Here is a 23,414-nt window from a genome sequence, read left to right on the forward strand (position 1 = left end):
CGGTGGAGCTCTGCGCGCTCCGTGACAAGTGGACCGGGCCATACGAGGTGGTAGAGCGCAAGAGTGAGGTGACCTACCTGATCAACATGAAGACTCCTAGGCAGCCCCTTAGAGTCTTGCATGTGAACCGCCTCAAACCCCACTTCGAGAGGTCTGAAGTGACGATGCTCATGGCTACCGATGACGGTGGGGAGGAGGATAGTGACCCTCTCCCTGACCTCCTGGCAACCAAGGAGCAAGACGGGTCAGTGGATGGTGTGGTCCTCTCGCCCACCCTGACCCCAGAACAGCAGAGGGACTGTCGCCAGGTGTTGGGTCAGTTTGCCTCCCTGTTCTCCCTGACCCCAGGTGTCACCAATTGGTGCGTCCATGATGTGGACACTGGAGATAGTCTACCTGTGAAACAGAAGTTTTACAGAGTAGCTGACAAGGTCAGGGCCAGCATCATGGAAGAAGTTTCCAAGATGTTGGCGTTAGGGGTAATTGAGCCCTCTAGCAGTCCCTGGGCTAGCCCAGTGGTCCTCGTTCCCAAGAAATCTGCTACACCCGGTGGCCCGTCAGAACTTCGGATTTGCGTGGACTACCGTGGGCTCAATGCGGTCACCAAGACTGACGCGCACCCCAGCCCCAGAGCTGATGAGCTCGTGGATCGGTTGGGAGCTGCCAGGTACCTCAGCACCTTCGATTTGACTTCGGGGTACTGGCAGATTGCCTTAACTGAAGGGGCAAAGGAGAGGTCGGCATTTTCCACACCGGAGGGGCACTTCCAGTTTCGCGTCATGCCCTTTGGATTGAAAATGCCCCTGCCACCTTCCAGAGACTGGTCAACCGGGTACTGACCGGACTGGAGCAATTCAGCGCCGCGTACCTGGATGACATTGCTGTGTTCAGCTCCACTTGGGAGGAACACTTGCAACACCTCTGTGAAGTGTTGAGGGCGCTGCAGAAGGCAGGCCTCACTATCAAGGCCAGTAAGTGCCAGATAGGCCAGGGATCGGTGGTGTATTTGGGACACCCGGTGGGGAGCGGCCAGGTGGCGCCCCTACAGGCGAAGATTGATACCATTCTGGCTTGGGAACCCCCCAAGATGCAGACAGAGGTGAGAGCCTTCCTAGGACTCACCGGGTATTACAGACGGTTCATCAAGGGATACGGCACCATTGTTGCCCCCTTGACAGAACTAACCTCTAGAAATCACCCCAGGAAAGTGAATTGGACCGAGGCCTGTCAAACTGCTTTTGATGCCCTGAAAACTGCAAAGTGCACAGCACCGGTGCTTAAGGCGCCTGACTTTTCGAGTGAGTTCGTAGTGCAGACAGACGCTTCAGAGCAAGGCGTGGGAGCAGTACTCTCACAGATGGACGACGAGGGCGGGGACCAACCCGTAGCTTTCATTAGTAGGAGGCTACTTCCCAGGGAACAGAGGTGGAGCGCTATTGAAAGGGAAGCATTTGCTGTGGTCTGGGCCCTGAAGAAGCTGAGGCCCTACCTGTTTGGGACTCACTTCCGTGTTCAGACCGACCACAGGCCCCTCAGATGGTTAATGCAGATGAGGGGTGAGAATCCAAAACTGTTGAGGTGGTCCATCTCCCTACAGGGAATGGACTTTACGGTGGAACACCGTCCCGGTACAGAGCACGCCAATGCTGATGGTCTGTCCAGGTTTTTCCGCCTTAGTGATGAGAACTCCCAAGAGGGTGGTAGTTCTCCCCACTTTCAGCTGGAGGGGACACGTGTTAGACCTGACATCCTTGGCGTGGGTTTTTCCCCTATCTTTTGCCTCTGCTACCTGGATTTTTGATGCTGTGATGGATTTCGTTTTTGCTGGTTTAGATGCTTTGGACACTCTGCCACTGCTAACCAGTGCCAGAGTGTAAGTGCTCCCTGTGTAAAATATCATATTGATTGGATATACCTGATTGGCATATCTGTATCACCCTGAAGTCCCTAGTAAAGTGCACTGTGTGTGCCAGGGCTGGTGATGACAGATGCTACTAGTGGGTCTGCAGCGCTGATTGCGCCACCCACCTGTGTAGCCCTAAAATGGTGTCTCAGGCCTGCCACCGCAGGCCTGCCTGCAGTCCCCGGACTGCCATGTCCTCCTGGCCAGTGTCCACACTGACCGGGCCTAACCCTTCCCTTTTTATACACGTCAGTCGTCCCTATGGAAGGCCCAAGGTACCCCCCTGGGCAGGGTGCAGTGTATGTAAAAGGTAGAGCATGTACTAGTGCAGGTAACATGTTCTGGTAGTGAACAACGGCCATTTTGTGTGTTCACTGCTGCAAGGTTATCTTGCTCCATAGGCTAACATGGGGGAGGCTGGTGCCAATGGCTATCCGCCTATCTTCTCATAGGAACAAGATAAGACATGAGTGTTTGATATCCCTGAGCTCAGCATTTAATAACACATCTTTTAGGAGAGGTTGTTTTTAAATCCTGAGCTGGAGAATAGTACTTTTTAGAGAGTAGCTGTTCTCTTGTCTGACCCTTCTGTGTGCCTGGGCATGCTTGTGGATTTACTGTCTGGCTTGAGAGTGACAGGGGCTGGGGATCCCCCAGGAGGTTGGCTGAGTCAGCCCTCTGCTGAATGGCGACATTTGCAAGTAGAGTGGGGGGAGGAGATAGCACCTGGGAGGGAATAGGGCTGTGCCTGCCTGCCACACTGCTGGCTCCACCTCCTGCTGGGTGGCTGACGACTCTGCCCCTCACTCTGAAAAGAAAGCAGAAGCCAGGAAAACAAAGTGCTCCAGCAACACCCAGAACTGGATCAGAACGGGCTCAGGACCCACTTGCACAAAGACTTCAAAGACTTTTAGGGGTATAAGTACAAGACCCCTGACAACAGATTTTTAGATTCTACCATCAAGAGGAACCTCTGCTGAAAGACGGACCGCTGAAGAACTAAAGGAAGATTGCCTTGCTGTGTGCTCTAAGGGCTGACCTGTTCTGCTGTACAACTGAAGCTGAGGAGGAGAAGGGGTCTTGCTGTGTGCTGACTCTACCCCCTTGACCAAACAAGACTTTGCTGTGTGCTGTGTCTTAAACCGAATCTCCAAGGGCCTGAGAAGAGCTGGCCTCCTGTTTCGCAAGCCAGGGATAGAAAGGTTGCCCAGAACCCAAGAATCTGCTGTGTCCCCCCCTGCGCTGCTGTGTGCTGCAGGGACCGTGGACTGCTCTACCAAGCTTCTCAACATCTGCCGGTGAAGTAGGCTGGCTGCTCTCTGTCTTGCTGGAGAGTACCGCGCTGATCCGGGCATGACACCGGTTGCCGCATCAAGAAGACCGACGTGCTCATCGGCACGTGCCTTGCCGCGACCCGGAGGCCTGAAGCAGATCGAGAGTCGTACTTCCCTGCTCTACGAAGCCGCGCTGTGAGTGGCTGACTCCGGTGACGTCGACATCGTCACTGGGGGGCTCGTCGAGGGAGTTGTGGAAACCTTGCACCGAACAGCCAGAGGAGCGCTTTGTACAACGAGCGCAGTGACGCCGACGGAGCAACGTAGCTGCCTAAACAACAAGAGCCTACGAACTGATTCATTCTCAGTGAGTATCGAATCACGCAAGAGACTAGAGACTATCGTCTTACGATCCCGACCAACCAAGAAAGCGAATATGGTGTAAACTTGTGATGCTTGATTTCAACTGCGGAAACTAGATAAAGATATATTATTTTTGATATAACTCACCTGTGTGGTCTAAGTTTGTGGTGTACGGAGGGGGGATCATTGTGGTGTCTACGTGCAAATACCTTACACATTGCCTTGGGGATAAGCCTGTCTGCTCGAGCCAAGCTACCTAGAGGGTGAGCAGGGGTTATCCACCGTGTGTGTCCCTGTACCCTGACTAGAAGCAAGGGTCCCTATTTGGTCTAAGGTGTATACCTCTGCCAACTAGAGACCCTCAGATCTAACAATAACTAATTATCTATCAGGTTTATACTATTAACAGCAAATTAGTGCTAAACATTAAAGAATTGATAAAGTAATAAAATAGACCGCATATGATGGCAAGAAAAGTACAGATCTCATAATTCACATTGATCCCACAGTGCCCTAATGAATGGCAACATCAGGATTCTCAGCCAAAATACAGCCCAAACAATGATGTCAATATAAACTGGTGAACACTCAGATATTACAAACAACCATTTGCAATGCTATAGGTCTCGCATTCTCGTGAGTTTGAGCTATTGGCACTGTAAATGACAATGCCTTTTATTTATGTTTTGGGTTTTAAAACATAATTAAAATGCATTGTCATTTACAATAATAATAGCTTAAAGTCTCGCAAATGTGAGACCTATTGCATTGTAATAAAGGGCCTTGTCGATCGCTTGTTGGATTGTAAATATCAGAGGAAGAGACCGGCCTGCGACGTCTTCAAAGTAGTAATAAAAAGTGATGTGAAGAATATGTTTAAGTGTTATAAATTACACAGACACAAAGTGTGAAGTGAGAGTTACATATGATCTGCGCTAAAAACACTAACAAAGCGCTCCAACACCTTTCATTCTGTGATTACACTGTCGGGCTCAGGAGAAAGAGCGGGGGGGGGCAATTTCCTGCAATCTCCGTGATTTGAGTGTGCAGTGTGGCATTACGTAATGCCATTGCTATCTATGGCCTAACAAAAAACACTCCAGCTGTAGTAGGGCCCTGGCTTCACCTCCTGGTGAAGGGCAGGCAGTGTTTTATGGCAAGCATGCAGGGAGGGAGGGATGGTCTCAGCTGCAGCTCCGGCCTCGTACAGTGCCCCTGCTATTACCAGTGAGCGAGAGGCGCTAAGGTATTGGTATTGGTGGTTGTATTGGTGCTGGTATTGGTGGTGGTGGCATCGGTGGTGTTGGCAATGGTGGTGGTGGCATTGGTGGTTGTGGTGGTGACATTGGTGATGGTGGTACTGGTATTGGTGGTGACGGTATTGGTATTGGTGTTGTTATTGGTGGTGGTATTGGCAGTGGTGGTATTGGTGGTGGTACTGGTGGTGGTGGTCTTGGTACTGGTCCTGATATTGGTAGTGGCGGTGGTGGTAGTGGTGGTGGGGTATTGGTATTGGTGGTGGTCTTGGTGGTGGTGGTATTGGTGGTGATATTGGTGGTGGTGGTATTGGTGGTGATATTGGTGGTGGTATTGGTGGTGGTGATATTGGTGGTGGTGGTATTCGAGGTGGTGGTATTGATGGTGGTAGTGGTGGTGGTATTGGTGGTGGTGGTATTGGTGGTGGTGTTGTTAATAAAACAGCCTTTTGAAAAAAAAACGTCAGGTGGCTTAGTGCAGATGACATGTAACACAGATGTGCTGTTGTCTGCTTCAGCCCATTAGCACAGGATTATGTGCAACCTGGAATTCACATGACTTAATTCGCTAATCATTTCTAAATCCATTTTACTTGGGGGGTTGGGGGGGATGAGGGTTTGAAACAGACACAAGATAGTGCCGGGTTAAAGTGATTGAAAGCAGGCGCCCGTGTTATGGGGGCGGCTGTGCTGCTTAAAAAAAAAAAACAAGCAGTTTCAGCTAAAGCAGTGCATGTCTGGCCTGCGGTAAGAGAAACACAAAGTAAATAGTGCCTACAGACTAAATAACAGGTCCCGTGTAACAACCAAAGTAAAGGGGCCAGTCGCCATGGGAGGGCACAAATGAAGACAAGGCCGTACTAAGGAGGGACTAACAAGCCTATTAACCAATCCGAAGGCAGCAGTTACAAAACACAATGACACCAGCCAATAGAAAATATGGGAGGAGAGTGGGCACAGCTTCTCTACCATACTCTACTACAGCAGTCTCGCAGAGCGAGCAGTGCATGCATGCTGCCGTTAGGCTCAACCTAAAAAGGAACACTTAAATGGAGACACCCCAGACCAAGGATTTATTTAATTTCATAGAAAACATCTACCAGAGACCAAATGCATAAAACAGTACATGTCTATAATCAAAGCAAAGTCAAATTAATTATTATTTAAATGAATCAAGAAATAGTGCAATGATCAAAAAAAGACAATAACAATTAAATGTGTAATGTATAACAAACTAAAATACAACTTAGATAAGCCAACATAAAATACTCCATCCAAAGAACTCATCTTCTCAAAAGTCGAATGCTAATCATGCAGCTCTCAGAAACTAAGATACGGTCTAGAGTTGAGGCACATCTGCTAAGAGGCTCCAAGAATCTGTGTAAAGACAATCACTGCTACTACTGTGCTTGATGGGAAGGGGATAGCTGATTTGTCCCTATTTGCACTACTGGACTACAGTACAGGCTTCAAATATGCTTTTCACAAACAGGCCACAAGGGGAGAGGCCAAAATGAGATACTGTTTCACACTGTATCCTTCCCACTAGCATATTTGTCTCTTGATCCTTGGCCTACAGCGGGGTCTGGCTGATGTCAAAGTGGTATAATGTACTATAGAAAAGTTGGACAGACTGCCAAAAACATATGTGTTAAGTGCCTCTTGAAAAAGGAGTCCAAAGCTTCAGAACCCCAGGCCTCCTGCATCATAAGTTCTCAGACTGAGTATCGCACTCAGTCTTCATTTCTGCCAAACGCAACCTACTGACACGGCATGGAACATACCAACCTGAGGCTAACGGGGGGGAGAATGCTCAACATATGCGAGCCTTTGACTAATATCAGGCTTTCCCATTTTCACTCCTTCTCTCAGCTTGACTGTATAGACGGAAGAGTAACAATCCTACCCCAAAGAAAAGAGGTCCTATTCCGATCTGCTCTATAACTGGGCTTAGTACTTGTTCTGCAAACATTGGAACAAAGGAGTCCCTTTGAGGACGACCCACATACAAGTAGGAAGAATTTATTTACTCCACTATTTTTCATGCAGTAAATATAACACTCATTCAGCCACTTGCAGGGTTCATTGCAGTTTGTTCCCGATAGTCTTTGTTGGACTTGGCCCTTCTGGCAAGTTCTAGAACTTTTTGCAGTATCCTAGCCTTTTTCCTGTGTTGTACTAGTGGTTTTAGGCCTCTAGGCGCTTTCACACTGTGGAAAGCGTGTGCGCTCTGTGTATGGTTTGGTGAGACTGACCTGCCCTCCCATAGGAATACATGGGGGAATGTATGTGTCCCTGGTAGTTCCTGATGCGTGGGGAGTGCAGGTGCGAGTTTGGTATGTGCGGACTCGTGTGATGAAATGCTGCGCGATGATGTGTGCGGCATCAATGTAGCTAGTGTAGAAGTGCCACTTGTAGACGCTGGCATAAATGTGCAGTGACTGCCTGGTGTGTGATTGGCTGGTGTGCCTGGCTCCAGGAGTCAGGGTGGGTCTGCCCCAGTGGGGGGCGGAGAGCTCTGCAGGTTGATGAGTGGGAGGAGTACACCTAGGACCTGAATAGGGCTGGGCTTTCCCCACACAATGCTGGCTCCGCCCCCTGTGGTGCGACTGATGACCCTGGCCTGTTCTGAGAATAGGGAGAGGGGCTGAGCAAAACAAAGTGCTCAGGAACCAGTTGTATCTGGTTCGCCCCTTCCCTGCACCTTTGAGAACAAAGGATTTGGCGTATAAAAGAGGGGCTGTGACCCCATGAAAATGTTCTCGTTCTGCCAGGGGCGTGCTGCTGCTGGGGCCCAGGGGAAGGCTTGCCTCCCTGGGCCCTGCCCAGCCCCTGCATATCTGGAAGACTTCTGGGAACTTTTGCTGCATCCTTCTAGCGCCTGGGAGCGCCTTGCCTTGGATTTTGGTCCTGAACATAGCGCCTGGAGAGGGCTTTATTTCCCCAGAGAGAGGAGCTGGGGCTGTGCAGCGTCGCGCTGCTGAGAGAGGGAATCCCCAGACTAGGGATTCCCCCATGATGCCGGCCTTGCGGGAGCCCACCCCGCTTATTTTGTCGCTTTTGGTGCGCAGGTGCCCACCCTGCGTCTTTGTTTCAAGTGATGGCTTGATGCGGGTGCCCACCCCGCTTATGTCCGCTAATTGATCATGCGCGGGTACCCACCCCGTGACTTTGCCCTTATTTAGTGATTGAGCGGGTGCCCACCCCGCTTTTATATATTTAATTAAAGAGGGAGCCTACCCCTCATTGTGACAGGAGAACCGCGATCACCGCTGCCCGAGTCGCGGCAAAAGCGGAAGTCAGGCGTGAATGTGCCTGGCGGCGGGCGGGACTTCCGGTTTTGCAGAGGAAGTCCCGCGCATGCCCCGGCAGCCCGAGGAGACGTCTGGAGCCCTGCAGGCTCCATGCTGAAGTCCAGGTCCCAGGAGAGGGACCGGGCGGAGAGCGGATTGCCGGCGCTGGGGGGCCGCAAGGAGGCCCGCGAGGAGGCCCGGAGGAGTTCGGCGCCAGGAGTGAGGCGGGGCTCCCCAGAGCGAGGGAGAGCCCCGCGCATCCGGCAGAAGGGAGGAGAAGTCCTGGGTCCCTGGAAGGGGCCCGGGTGAAGAGGGGAGAGAGAGAAGAGGAGATCTCCCCCCCTCCAGTCGAGAGAGAGCCCGGTGAGTGGGATGGCTGGGGGGAGCAGAGTCGAGGCACCACGCCGGTGCCTCTTTCCCGAGCAGCCCCGCTTGACAGAGGGCTGCTCCAACACAGGGCACAGATGTTTATTTTTAGAGCCTGTGCGTGGCTCCAACGTGGGTGATATTTTGTTTAAGGGCCCCAGTGGTGAGTCCCGAGGGCCAGAGGGGCCCGTGTTCTGAATTGGCCATTCCCATGAGCGGGCCCACGAGAGCGGGCTGCTCCAACGTTGCTGGCATTGTTTGTTTAGAGCCCTGTGTGGCTCCAGCATGGTGGGCATGGTTATTTCCGCCAGGTCGCCCCCACAGGCAAAATTGTTCTCAGAGCCCCGTGTGGCTCCAACAAAGGGGGCACGTTTGTTTTACGGGCCATTTAGAGCCCATGCCTCATTTGAATATTTCCAGCTGCCCAGCAAGTAGTGGGCAGCTGCACCGTTTAGGTCTTTCTTTACTTTGGGGGACATGCCTAAGTTAGAAGTGAGATGCACTTCTTCGCCCCCCTGACCTTCACAGCTGCGCAGCACTTAGTGCCAGCTGCAACGTTTAGGTCTGCGCAAAACCCTTGACTTGCGCTGCATAGGCAGCGCGCCCTGACTTTTGGGACACAGGGCGTTTGGGCCCCTCTTTGGGATGACCAGTTGGCCAGGGGGGGTGGTTGAGATTGTTAGGTTTGTAGGGCGCAGGGCCCTAATGTGATTGAGCTGTTATTGCGATGCATATATTAATGCTGAGGGTGTTAGGAAATGTAATTCATGTAATATGTTTTACGCACCCTGTGTTATTCCTCTAAATGTGATCTTCTATGATTATGAGGTTGTTTTACCTGTTTAGGTTGATGATAGGGAGATTGTACTTCCCTGTGCGATATACGCCCCTAGTGTAGTTATACTTAGGTGGTTAGGTCTAATGCGTTAGACTCATGAGAAATTACATAATGTGTTTATGCCCCTGTGATGGATGCATGATAGGTTTTATACCTGATGCTAGTGTGATGACGCTGAGGTCATTATTGCGCCAGTAGTTACTGGTTGTGCTCTACCGTGCTAATTTGTGTTACAGTTAGTTAGTTACAGTTAGTATATGTTAGACGGACCGGGAGGGTCGGCCGAGGACAAGGGGAGAGGTCTCCGGGGAGAGCCGTCTCCAGCGATCGTACAGATAAATAACTTCCCCCCCACAGACAGACACCACACAAGGAGAAGATTTAGCGTTCTTTATAGGCAAATTCTTACGGTACGATGGAAGGTACAAGGAGGTCTGGACTCAGGGGTCCCCTCGATTCAAGTCTCTCAAGATGGGGAAAGGGGGGTAGCGGGACAGTCTGGTTACCAGTCTGGTAGTTGAGGTGGTATGGTGGATAGCTCACAATCCTCGAGCTCGGTGTTCTAGCTGGGACGGGCCGCGGCAGCGCCAGCAGGTCCCGGTGAAGATGGTGGATACACGGTCCGCGGCAGCGCCAGCAGGTCCCGGAAAGATGGTCGATGCACGGTCCGCGGCAGCGCCAGCAGGTCCCGGTGAGGATGGTCGTTACAACGGGCCGCGGCAGCGCCAGCAGGTCCCGACGAGGATGGATGTTGCAGAAGGCTGCGGCAGCGCCAGCAGGCAGGACGATAGTTCACAAGATAGGGCTACGGCAGCGCCAGTAGTCCGTCAAGGCTGAGTTCTCTCGGTGTCTCTCGACTCCAGGATACAACTGCCGTCCTGCTCCGGAGCTGCCCTAGTTATAGGTCTGGCGCCCTTTGATGTCCGGACCCTCGCACTTGGAGGTCGGAGGGTCCGGGATGAAGGTGTCCAGACACCCAGCAGGGGGTGGAGCCAGCGCCTGGGGGAGCTGGAGGCGATCGGCACCTGGCGGGGGAGAGCCCTTGACGCTTCGTTCTCCCATTGACCTGCCAAGTGGTCCGCTCACCTCCTGGGTGGATGGTGGTGCCGGGATGCCGGGGTCGGCCAGGCCCAGGGTTAGGGTCGGGTGGAGGCCACGCGGCCTCGTGGCGCAGGGCCCAAGATGGCGGCTTGATCCGGCCGGGGGAGCCGGTGGTGGCTCGGTCCCGTGATACATGGAGGTCCGAGGGCAGGAGTTCCGTCGGGAGACAGAGTGCGGGTGATTCGTGTGGGTCACGCCTGGCGGGCCGGGGCTTAGGCCCTGTCATGCGGGGGGGGAGCAAGCCCTTCGTGTGGCCTGTCCAACAGTATATGTTCTACATTTACTATTGGTGATTTGTGCTGATTCTGACAGTGGTCCATGTGACCCTGTCCCGTGTAAATAGTCCCTTGTAAAATTCTCCCCAGTGCCAGTTGGCACAGTGTAAATTGTGTGAATATTATCTAATGTGTTTTGGTATAATACAAAGGCTATTTTTATATATAACCTTGTGTGGAGTTTCCTTTGTGGTGGGCCTAGGGGGTTGTTGCTGTGTGCGCGCGCAAACGCTTTACACATTGCCTCCGGGATAAGCCTGACTGCTCGTGCCAAGCTACCAAGGGGGTGAGCAGGGGTTATCTTTGGCACGTAACTACCCAGCCCTGACTAGAGTGGTGGTTTCTGCCTGGCTTTGGCGCAAGCCCTAGCCAACCAGAAATCCCATTTCTAACAGTCTTCAAGAGACCACTAGACACTTCCATCCTCAAAGATTCCCTCTGTTCAGGCACTGGGGACTTCCACCGCCAGACACTGCTTTATACTTGGCTGTATTAATGAGCATTTTGTTCAGCCACATACATTTCTGCAATGAGCGCAGAACAATTCCTCATTGTAATAAGGGCTCCAGTTAGCAGAACTGTCTCATCCTCAAAGAAGAGCACTGGTAATCCTATCCCTGTACTCTCAAGGACATCCATACACTCTCCATAGATGCTCTATAGATGCTAAACCCACCAGCTCAGCACAGTTTCTCACTCACGTTGCCCATCATTTCAAAGAAAAACAATGGTCCAGATCCCTTCATAAAAGCCCATGTGGAATTTGGATAAAGAGTCCCCTTTCAACAGCCGCTCTGGGTCTCTGCTCCAGAAAATACAGCTGTGAACATCTGCAATGTGCCTGTGCCTTACTCCTTTCTGCTGCCATAGAGCAAGGCAGAGCACAGTAACAGTTAATGGCTCTAATGGGAAAAGCGGGCCCACCATCGAAATGAGATAACCTCTAGAAGAGTATAACTGCAAAGTAGCTCTCCCTGCTCAGTGACAACATTAAAAAAAATGCCATATTAGCTCTGGTCTACAAAAGACCTCTAGCGGACCATAACACCCACTTACAGTGGGTCCACTGATTACCACTGGCTGGCTTTGTCACTTTCATTTACTTGCTTCTTTTTTGACTGCTTGCCTTCCTCTTCTTGGGTTTGTCCCTCCCCTTGGGCATAGCCTCTTTACTGCCTTTTTGATTGGCTGACTTGTCTCCTGCCACTGCTCACATTTAGGGAAATAAGTGTTTCTTCTCATTAAGAATCCAATGAAAGTGCATGTGCTTTCCTGCTCTCTCTCGTGTGCTACATACCCACTCAAGTACCTACCCTCCATTGTTTCCACCCCTTGGCCTCCCCCCATTCCACCCTCAACCCTAGCGGTCACTGAAACAAAGTTTGTATTTACTTTTTTGCAGCTCCCATTTGCTGGCATTCCAGGGCTTTCGTGCACCTCTGTTGTTCCCTTACTCAACTGCTCCTTTGTTGCTTTGTGTCCCCCCCAAACACTACTCTTCAGCTCCGCCAGCCATCATGGTCAGTTAATGTTTTTTTTTATTTGTTCTAAAAGTGCTTTTGCCCAAATTCAATATTTTTTAAATTTACTGAGCTAAAAGAGGTTGCAATTTAGGTTGGTAAATAAAAAAAGAAAAATGTCATCTGCATCCTTCAGTATGCACGTGGACGTGTGGTGATACGAGTGTGCATACAGCATCATGCTTATGTTTTGCTTCTCGCTTTTGGCTGAAGTTGCACATCATCAGTAAAAGCATTTTGCTTTCTGTCAATGTTGTGTAGCACAATGCAAGATTTTTGTTTTACTTTGCCAGTGCTTACTTTAAAGCACCTGCTCTGTATTTCACTTGTGGGTGTTGTAAGCAGTGAGTGCATAAACGACACTAAACTACAAAAAGCTAATCTATTGAGGGGTCTTCAAATTTGAATCCATGCCAGAATTGTAAATGTTGGAAATGTTCCCCTTTCTGCAGGGTCAACCCAGATGTTCTTTTTCCTTCATGCTAAAACCAATTTGTACTGGCTATAGAACTCTGTGCACTTTATTGCAGTTGAGCAGTAGTAAAGGGCTTGTGCTCCTCCTCTCAACAAAGTAAAATTGTTATACACCTGATTGGATTATTTAACTCGCCAAGGTGTACCCAGGGCCTGTATGTTTAAATGTTACAAGTACACTGCAGCACCTAATGTGCCACCCAGTACAGTGACAATGTAATTATGACTAGAGGCTGCCCACCAGTAGCCACACTGCGCAGGGTTTAACTGCAAACTCCCCTTTTGACATGCCTAAACCTTCTTTTAAATATTTATAACTTAACCCTAAAGAGGCCTTATTGCCCAATGGGCAAGGTAGATGGTAAATAAAAGTAAAAAGACATAACTTATGTTAAAATGTCTTTACAGTGAAAACGGAATAACAGTTATTTTCACTGTAACACGGTTGGCTGTTCCATAGGAAAGCACTGGGATACAGCATTAAATTTAATAAGTGTTTTATACTTTTAAGAAGCAGCTTCAAATTTAATTTTTGGACTTCTTGAAATGTTCATTACAAGCCCAATTCACTGGTGAAGTCGAAGTAGTAATAAATATTTTGGAAAGATGACTTTAAAAAGTTGACGTTGCCCTGCCTGAAGTCCCTGGAAGCTAAATCTGCATTTTGTTTTCGCAGTTCGGGCAGTCAGCAATTAACATTTAAATAGGTGTGAATGAGCTGTGAAACTGCTCCTAAAAGAAAACAATAGGCTGACCTGATTAGACAGAGGTGATCCATTTAAACCTGACAGAAAATGCAGGACCCTCTAACATCAAACTGTCAAGTCTTGCTTGAATGTATTTATTTATTTGAAAAGTTTTATAGAGCACGAACAAGACCCCAAAAGGGTATCGGAGCGCTGCACAGCGTTGTCATCAGAAATTATACAAACATAAAGACGGTGTGTAATAATACAGCCTAAGGGAAAAACATTCACGAATAAGGAGTAGGGTGTATCGGAGGTGCCCTAGTGAGCTCCGAGTAAAACATCATAAACATAGAAAGAACCAAGATGTGCGATGAACATCATGGAATCAACAGTTGATGCAGTTAAAGGAGCTATTGAGGACTAGAGCAAAAGAGGGTGAGAACATATCATACAACATTCATGAATATATTTCCCGTTTTAGGTTATTAACAGAACATACGAGTATAATCAGCGCATTAGCGTTAGTTTATTAATAGTCTTTTGACCAGTTTTTTAAAGGAGCTAGTGGAAGGATTTGATCTGATCTCAGTTGGCAAGGAGTTCCATATTCTAGGAGCAAGACCAGCGAACGAACGGTTGTATGACCTTTTCTTTTTGAATCTTGGAGGTTTCAAGAGAAGGGTGGACGCACTTCTGAGATTACGGCTGGAGCCCAATAGCTCAAGTTTGTTTGCTAGTTAGTGTGGGGTGTTGTGGTGTATGGCTTTATGAGTCAGACAAGCTATCTTGAGTCGGAGTCTAGCTTCAATAGATAACCAGTTTAGCTGCACAAGGTCCGGTGAGATGTGATCAAATTTCCTAGAACCCGTTAACAGCCTGGCCGATGCATTCAGGGTAGTTCTGAGTGGGGCTAGGCTGGCTTTGTGAAGTCCAGCGAGGGTCACCAACCCATATTCCAATCTTGGGATAATCAGGGATTGAACCGCCGGCCTGAGGGCTTCAGCGGGGAGGAATGGTTTGATTTTCTTCAGTGTGTTGAGTTGGAAATTGGCTCCCCTAATAGTAGCACTGATGTATGCCTGCATGTTTATCCAAGGTGATACCTAAAGATGTGGCAGACTCCAAAACGTGAGGTGTGCAATTCAGAGCAGTTAGGTGCTTGATCCATAGGATAGAGTGATTAGGTGGGGTGATCAAGAGAAATTCAGTTTTGAGAGTATTTAGTAGGAGATGGTTCTGAGCTAGCCATTGTTGTGTTTGGGCTAGAGCAGCATTTAAAGTTTTTATGTCCTCTTGCGAGGAGATCTTCAGGTACAATTGCCTGTCATCCGCATAGATGTGGTATTGGATATTGGCTCTGTTCAGAATGACCGTAAGAGGCTCCATGAATAGGTTGAAGAGAGTGGGCAAGAGCACAGAACCTTGGGGGACTCCAATCAGGACAGGGATGCTGGACGCCAGCGTATGATTAACTTTGATTCTTTGCGTACGGTTGTGAAGGAAGGAGGCAAACCAATTTAGGACCGGTCCTGACAATCTCATCCTATGTTGTAGGAGATCAATCATGTTTTCGTGTTTGATGGTATCGAAGGCTGAGGACAGGTCTAAAAGGACCAGGAGACAAGAGACATTGGATGAATAAATAAATAAATGCCAGCATTTGTAAATCGCACAGCTACCTCTGGAGAGGTGTCCCGGCACTGGGGGCAGTCAGGAAGATTAAGCAAGCTATTGCCCAGAGTCACAAGGTGCTTGGCTAACCTGCCGCTGGCACTGGGGATTGAACCGTGAGCCCATGTGTTCCAGAGTCAGCCGCCCTGGCTGCTGTACCACACATCCCCTGAATGTCACATCCTGCTTGACAGGTCTGCTGGGGTTTTCATACAACAGTTGGTGTGCACTTTAAAGAGGTCGCCTGTTGGACAGGCCACACGAAGGGCTTGCTCCCTCCCCGCACGACAGGGCCCGAGCTCAGGCCCACCAGGCATAACCCACGAAAAGCACCTGTACCCCGTCTCCCGACGGATCTTCTGCCCTCGGACCTCTACTCATCACGGGGCCCAGCCCCACCGGCTCCCCCGGCCGGTTCAAGCCGCCATCTTGGGCCCTGCACCACGAGGCCGCGTGGCCTCGCCCCGACCCTAACCCCGGGCCTGACCGGCCCCGACATCCCGGCACCACCATCCACCCGGGAGGTGAGCGGACCACTTGGCAGGTCAATGGGAGGACGAAGTGTCAAGAGCTCTTCCCCCGCCAGGTGCCGATCGCCTCCAGCTCCCCCAGGCGCTGGCTCCACCCCCTGCTGGGTGTCTGGACACCTTCATCCCGGGCCCTCCGACCGCCAAGTGCGAGGGTCCGGACATCAAAGAGCGCCTGCCCTATAACTGGGGCAACTCCGGAGCAGGAAGGCAGTTGTATCCTGGAGTCGAGAGACACCGAGAGAACTCAGCCTTGACGGACTACTGGCGCTGCCATAGCCCGCTCTTGTGAACCATCGTCCTGCCTGCTGGCGCTGCCGCGGCCTTCTGCAACATCCATCCTCGTCGGGACCTGCTGGCGCTGCCGCGGCCCGTTGTAACGACCATCCTCACCGGGACCTGCTGGCGCTGCCGCGGACCGTACATCGACCATCTTTCCGGGACCTGCTGGCGCTGCCGCGGACCGTGTACCGACCATCTCGACCGGGACCTGCTGGCGCTGCCGCGGCCCGTACCAACTAAACCACCAAGCTCGAGGATTGTGAGCTAGTCATCATCTCATCCGAACTACCTGACTGGTAACCAGACTGTCCCGCTCCCCCTTACCCTGCATTGAGAGACTTGAATCGAGGGGACCCCTGAGTCCAGACCTCCTTGTACCATTCAACCGTACCTTAAGAAGTGCTTATAAAGAACACTGAACCTTATCCGTGTGTGGTATCTGTCTGTGGGGGGGAAGTTACTTGTCTGTACGATCGCTGGAGACGGCTCTCCCCGGAGACCTCTCCTCCTGACCCCGGCCGACCCTCCCGGTCCGTCTACCCTTTCTAACATCGCCCCTGTCCCACTTCAGAAAACTCTTTGACCTGTGGAAGATCAAAAAAGGACTGAACCCACTGTCTGAGACTCAAGAAGAATAGACCTCCTCCCTGCAAGTCTCGAAGTGCCTCCGAGGGGCTTTAGAACTGTACTCCTAGGACTTAAAAGGTAAAATCCTTGACTTGGATGAAATTGGTTAATGCGTCCGACCCGCAATCCATTATCGTCAGCATCAAATTGCACCCAGATTTTGTTCTACTGCAACCATTGACTATCATGGGCACTTTGTGCTTTTTTGTGGGTTTTTTTTAATTAAAACTTCACAAATTCATATTCCCAGGTCCCCTTATTCAATTTGTGTCTTTTTGATGGCATTTTGTTTACTAAATGTTATTGTATTTTTCTAATTCATTATGAGAGTTTTAATGTTTTGTTTTCAACTTTATTACTAAATTAGTACCGCATAAATACTTTACACATTGTCTCCAAGATAAGCTTGTCTGCTCTGTGCCATGAGGGTTGAGCCCAGGTGTATTTAGTGACTTTAGGAAGTTCACCCTGACAAGAAATATTATTACTTGAGGTGGGTACTTATTCCCCTCAACTAATAACCTAATTTCTTACAGTGCACGATTACCCCTGTGATTATTGAGGGTATACCTGTTGAAAATCATAGAAAAAACACCTGCACTGGGTGAATTAGCACCAAATTGGTGTGATTTGAGCCAGAAACGGGATTACCTGTCCATTTCTAATCAGGGTCTTGATCTGATCACCCTTAAAATCAAAGTGTACCATAGTAGTATTGTTAAAATACAAGTTGAACATATCACAATGAAATACCTAGTAAAGCCAACTTTTTTTATGATTCAATCAAAAATGAGATCTAACAATATTTTTGAACACTTCTTAAATAAGAACAAGGAGAACCCCTAACTATTCCACAAAAAATAAATATTTTGAAACCATATATTTCCCCGGGCCTTCATAGCCTTTGTAAGTGTAAAAAGCCCAAACCACCTTATCATGTGTAATTAAACCAATGGTGATGTTCGAATCTAGTTGGACAACAAGTTCATCTTTGGTGAGCCTTATACCATGTTTCATCACAAATGAAGAAAAGTAGGCAACTAATCAGATTAAGAAATACGGTAGTAGGGACAACACTTAACCCTTCTGAGAAAAATAACCAAAATCTGCACCAAGTCTCTCTCACAATTTTAGAAATTTGACAGCCCCAAAATCACTTTTCCTAGAGATTAGCTTGGTTAATAACGACTAACCTGTTTGGCTCTCATTACTCAATGTCTGATGTACTTTCTAAGATGGAACATACTGCCTCTTAGCCACTCTACATTCTGAATCATACTGTTTTACTAATCTAGAGCTGATTTATGAGGAACAAGGTTTGATCAAAAGCTCTATAATGGTGGGCAATGAAATCAACAAAAATGAACAATGATTTTCAGTGTCAGCACGCTAATGTATGTGTTAGAGGTGGTAGAAAAAATAAAAATAATGAAGAATCTGTATAGCAAGCAATATACAACAAATCTTGTTCCCTTAAGTGTGGGTTTAAGCCATGCAGAAGACAACAGTTCATAAAGCAAGAACTTCCTTTAGAGAATTCCATGCAGTGGAAAATCTTAGCACTTAGCACCAATGTTCATAGTACAGAAATTCACTCCCCAGAAGAATGTATTTATCTCAAGCCATGGGGATGTTGAAGGAACCTTGATTGAGCGTTAGTTTTGTGCTAGAAGAAATCTAGCAATTAAACTGCAGAAAACAATCAATCCAATGGTCATTAAAACTAGTGTGATAAAAGTGGCATCAGCACAGCCCCAAGATAGCAGTGTATAAAACTGGCTGGATCCCTTTGCTCAACTTAGAGGAAATAGAAATCCAAAAAAGACCCCGTTCAGGGCAACGCCGCATCATGTGCACCCATGTTGCCACTGAGCACTCCGTGCAGCAAACAGAATATCTGGCAGTGAGTTAATGCAAGCACTTTGGTGCATAATACGTTTACTATGTGAGGTCTGCCAGAAATGTGTGCTGCACTGATTACCTACCATCACAAGGGAGGAGAGAACTGATTGTTCATTGGAGATAATGGAAAGCCTGCAACAGAAAAAAGGAACAAGTCAAAATGCTAATAATGCAAAGCACATTCTATTGACACACTAAACAGTACAGTGTTTATTATTGTGTGATTAATACTTCCATTCAAAAGTATAACATTGCAAAATGCTTTCCTCAGAGACTGAGTGAAAACTTCATTTCATTTGTGGTGGAACCTTTCTTGTCGAAAACAATAATAAAAGCGTTTGCATTTGCAATGTTATGTCTGAATAGTCATTTTTAGGTCGAGCCTAGGCAGCGCTTGTGCTGTTGCTTAGCGACCTCTAGTAATTGCTTTGTGGAGTTCGAACTCCACCCATTGTTTGCTTTTGTTTTTCATTTCTCTCTGTCAGTGTCCTTCAAAAATCCTTGCTTGAGCGAGGAACATGGCGGCGGCAGGCTGACGCCCGTCGTAGGAGTTCCGAGGCCGGCAGATAGGCACAGCAAGCAATGCACGCTACACGATGAGGAATTTCCTACCATATAGGTGAGCAGATATCGGTTGTCTCCTACCTTATCGACTACTGGATAACTTGCTTTCATTTTTATTTTCCGCTGGTCGAGGTGTTGGGGTGAGGAGCCGATCCATCGCGCTCGGAGGCACTAGGACCCTGGAGACACAGAACTGAGACTGACACGGACCCGGATGTTCCTCGTCGACGCTGAGGCAGCAGAGGCAGTGGTGCCGGTGGGGAGAGACGAACGGCTTCGTGAAGCAGCGCAGGAGGTGAAGAAGATATCGGCTCTTCAGCAGACCGGAGGAAGCAGGAGAACGCTCTGGTGTAAGGCACGAGCTGCTGTGATATCGGTTCAGTTCCGTGGTCCGGTATGCCGTATTTCCTTTCCCTCTTGCCAAACAGGAACAAACAGGAACAACCTTGGTAGTGAGCTTCCAAAAGGGGAGGGCGGTTCTTATGACTACATGGATCTGATTTCTGCGGAGACTAACTTAGATACTCCCTGTAGCGTGGTGAGCGCGGTGGATGAAGCAGAGAGGCGTGGTGGTGTTGAAGTGCATTTGAGGAGGAAAGATTCTAGTGACCCCCATTTTGTACATAGAGCGCCATCAAGATCGCCATCAAGAGGTAGAAATAGATACCAATTGAGGTCTCAGCAGGAGCTTATGTCAAACGGGGTACTAGATTCCGGTATTAAGGAGGGTCCAACTCCGCTTACTCCACTTAAGAAGAAGACAAAGCAAGGAGATGTTAAGAAAACAAAAACCCCTAGGGGTCCACAACCTCAGAAGAATACACCATCACTTAAGACCTTCTTCAAAATTATGCAACAGGCTAGGGCTGGAGATGGGGGGGCTGTACCAATACAGGGAAGTAGTAGCAGTAGTTCTCCCTTAGTGCTGATAAACCGATATGCACCCTTAGAGAATATGTTAGTTCCGGAGGGTGATGGCGAAGGTAGAGGTGGGGGCCAGCCTTTGGTAGGTGGCTTACCTCTATCCCAACCCCAAAATCCAAATCCCTCATCAGGGGCCTCACCTATTCCGCTTGCAGATGGCTTGATGGGTAATTCTGATGGAGAGGAGAGTGTGCTAGGTTCCCTGTTAAAGTCCCTGAAGGATGACCTTATGGCTAAATTCGAGATCTCTGAGAGTAATCAAAAGAGCATCCATGACAGATTTGATACTCTCGAGTCCAGGTTGGATGATATTTGTGCCCGTACTGGCTCGTTGGAGCTTAAAGTTTCTGCATTGTCAGAGTCGGTTCAAGAAAATACAAAGGTAATTAACACTTTAAAAATGCAGAACCGGTCTCTCGCAATGGACATTGAACGGCTAGAGATGCAAGCGCGCAGGAATAATCTCAGAATCTTGAAGATTCCGGAAGGTGAAGAGCGTGGGGACATCAAGGATTTTGTCTGTAAACTCTTGAGGGATGGGGTCCTGAAAGACCACCCCGATATTGTTTTGGAGAGTGAAATTCAAAGGGTGCACAGGGACCCGTTCAGACTACATTCAGACAGGAAAGTTCCGAGAAAGATTCTGGTGAATTTTCAAACCTACAGTGTGAAAGAATTAATTCAAGGCAAATGTCTATCTAGCACTAGTCTCCTCCATAATGCACATCCATATCAAATTAGATCCGATATTGGGGGGAAAACTGCGCAGAGACAGTGGGAGTTGGGCTCTAGAATGCCAGAATTAAGATCTTTAGGTGTACAAGTTCAGATGAAATTTCCTGCCCTTCTGAAAGTGATGTGGAGGAACAAAATGTATAATTTTAGCCAGCCAGAGGATGTAGACATCTTCTTATCCAAGATAAAAGAAGAAGGAGGTAAGGGGAATTGAATGTGAATATGAATATGAAATAAGAGAGCAGAGTGGAAAAAGTTTCTGAAGGAGAGAGGTATGTGGGACAAAGAGGAGGAAAAAAAAAAAAAGGAAAAAATACATAGATATAAGATAAAATAAAATAAACAAAAATATGGAACGTAGGGGTAGGAGATAGGCGTATATAACTAAATGTTTCTGTTGTAAGAACAACTGGCATATGAAGTAATATGTTTTGTGGATGGTAACTCCTATTCTATTTTATGTTTTATTTGGCGTGATTTTTGCATGCTGTTGCCACTGGGGTCTGGGCTCCTGAATAGGCGATTTCAACGCCAGGTGTGAAGGGTGGGTTCCTCACGGGAGGGTGTGGGAAGGGGGATAGGGGGGTTAGAAAATGTGTAAAATTGTTCTCGTATTGCGCAAGATTGTTTCTTCATGTTAATTGCTCTAGATGTCTGGTAAGATCAGGATGGTATGAGTGAATCAGTTAAGATAAAATTTCTCTCCTGGAACGTCAATGGTCTAGGATGCAGCAGGAAACAACGGAGGGTCTGTGAGTATTTAAGGGGTACGGAAGCCCATCTTATTTTATTACAGGAAACTCACCTAGAGGTAAAATTATGTGAACAATCTTTTCGTACATTAGGGTGGGTTCAGGATATATTATGTTCACATCAGACAGGTTGTACCAGAGGTGTCGCTATAATCATTAGATCGAATAGAGGGATTAAAGTCCAGAAATGGGAAACAGACAATTCAGGAAGATGGCTAGTGGCGGCTCTATCTATAGCTGGTTTGGCTTTCACGTGCGCAGTGTACTACGGCCCGAATGAGGATGATTCGGGTTCCATTTTAAAATTGAATGCATGCCTCTTACAGTATCCTGCCCCGGTTATTTTAGGGGGAGATTTTAATTTGGTTTTTGATGGGCAGGTTGATCGGACCTCAAGGGCTAAATATTGTGTTCCAACTAAAACTTTGTCATCATTGAAGTATATTATGAAGGATTATACGCTTTTGGACATTTGGAGAGTGAAAAATCCAGTTCAAAGAGAGTATTCCTTCTACAGTAAGAAATATAAGCAATTTTCAAGAATAGATTTTTTTTTGGTGGATCAATCTTTGCTTTCTAATACTGTCTCGACTGCTTATACTTCGGTAGGCCTTTCTGACCACTCAGTGGTCGAACTTGTTCTTAGTTTAAGTCTTACAAATACAGTGACTAGATGGACACTCGATAGATCACTTCTCGCGGATGACAAAGTGATGGTCCTAGTAAGTACGGGAATAACCGATTTTTTTTATTTTAATCTTGGTTCCACCACAGTACAAATGGTTTGGGAGTCCTTCAAAGCTTATTTAAGAGGCTTGTTAAGCTCGCAAATGTCATACAGGAGAAAAATGCGTAAGAGAGAAGAAATAGATGATATTAAAGCTATAAAAGACAAAGAATTGGATTTACAAAGGGCTGTTGGAACTACAAGCAGCGTTTAGCGCGAGGTGTGATAAGATCAATAAAGAAAAATGGGAGGCCAGCAGGCTGAAACATTTTGAGTATGGAGAAAAGTGTGGAGCCCTTCTTGCCTGGAAATCTTGGGCGGATAGGGTTAGGAATAATATAAAGGCTGTAGTACAAAGGGATTCTGGCTTATTAACTTCAGAGGATGAATTGATTAGAGATGAGGCTATGGGGTTTATGTCTACTCTATATCAAGAGGATACTAGAGTTGGATTGGGCGAGGTAGATGAATGGCTCAATTTGGTTAATCTGCCTCAACTGACAGAGACAGAGAAAATATACTTAGCCAGCGAAATCAAAGAGGGTGAAATATTGGAACAATTAAAGAAAATGAGTAGAGGGAAAGCCGCTGGCCCAGATGGGCTCCCGATAGAAATGTATTCTGATAACCCTGAAACAGTTGTTCCCGTTCTTAAGACACTTTTTAATAGTATCCTTTTAAAAGGAGAGCCTATCCCTCCATCTTGGTCGGAGGCTACTATAACTTTGCTAGTTAAACCAAACAAAGATCCACAAAAAATGGAGTCTTATAGACCAATTTCGTTGTTAAATTCAGATCTAAAAATCTTTTCAGGGATACTGGCCACTAGATTGGCGCGATCCATTAAAACAATTGTACACCCCGACCAAAGAGGGTTTATACCAGGGAGGCAGCTCAACGAACTCACGTTTCAGGTTTTAGGAGCAATAGAGTATGCTGAAGCGAAAGGACTCCCGCTGGCCATTGTAGCAATAGATGCAGCCAAGGCCTTCGATCGGGTGAATTGGGGGTACCTTTGGGCCTCTTTGAGGAAGTTTGGCTTCCCTCTATTGTTCATAGAGGCAGTTAAATCCTTATACTCTGGACCTCGTGCAAAAGTCTTAGTGAATGGGGGGCTATCGGATTGGTTTAATATCACTAGGGGTACAAGGCAGGGTTGCTCCTTGTCCCCATTATTGTTTGATCTTTATATAGAGCCTTTTGTTTGTACACTTAGAAGAGATAACACAATTATTCCTTTTAAAATCGGCGAACTGGAGTTGAAAACCGCACTGTATGCAGATGATCTCTTATTGTATACGTCTAATCATGTCGAGGCAATTCCACGGCTTTTTGAACTAGCAGAGGAATT

The 23,414-nt window shown here is 47.9% G+C and overlaps 1 pseudogene across 1 annotated transcript in view; it reads right to left on the reverse strand.

Annotated features, from left to right (window-relative positions):
• The window catches only part of LOC146835434 (uncharacterized), a 105,704-nt pseudogene that overhangs the window by 14,930 nt on the left and 67,360 nt on the right, over positions 1 to 23,414 (reverse strand). The window contains exon 3 of the transcript XR_014960732.1: positions 18,445 to 18,493. The product of XR_014960732.1 is annotated as an uncharacterized LOC146835434 (transcript). The remainder of the gene's footprint in view (positions 1 to 18,444; positions 18,494 to 23,414) is intronic.

The sequence above is a fragment of the Triturus cristatus genome, chromosome 4_2, assembly GCF_964204655.1.
Source record: "Triturus cristatus chromosome 4_2, aTriCri1.1, whole genome shotgun sequence".
NCBI classification, from domain to species: Eukaryota; Metazoa; Chordata; class Amphibia; order Caudata; family Salamandridae; genus Triturus; species Triturus cristatus.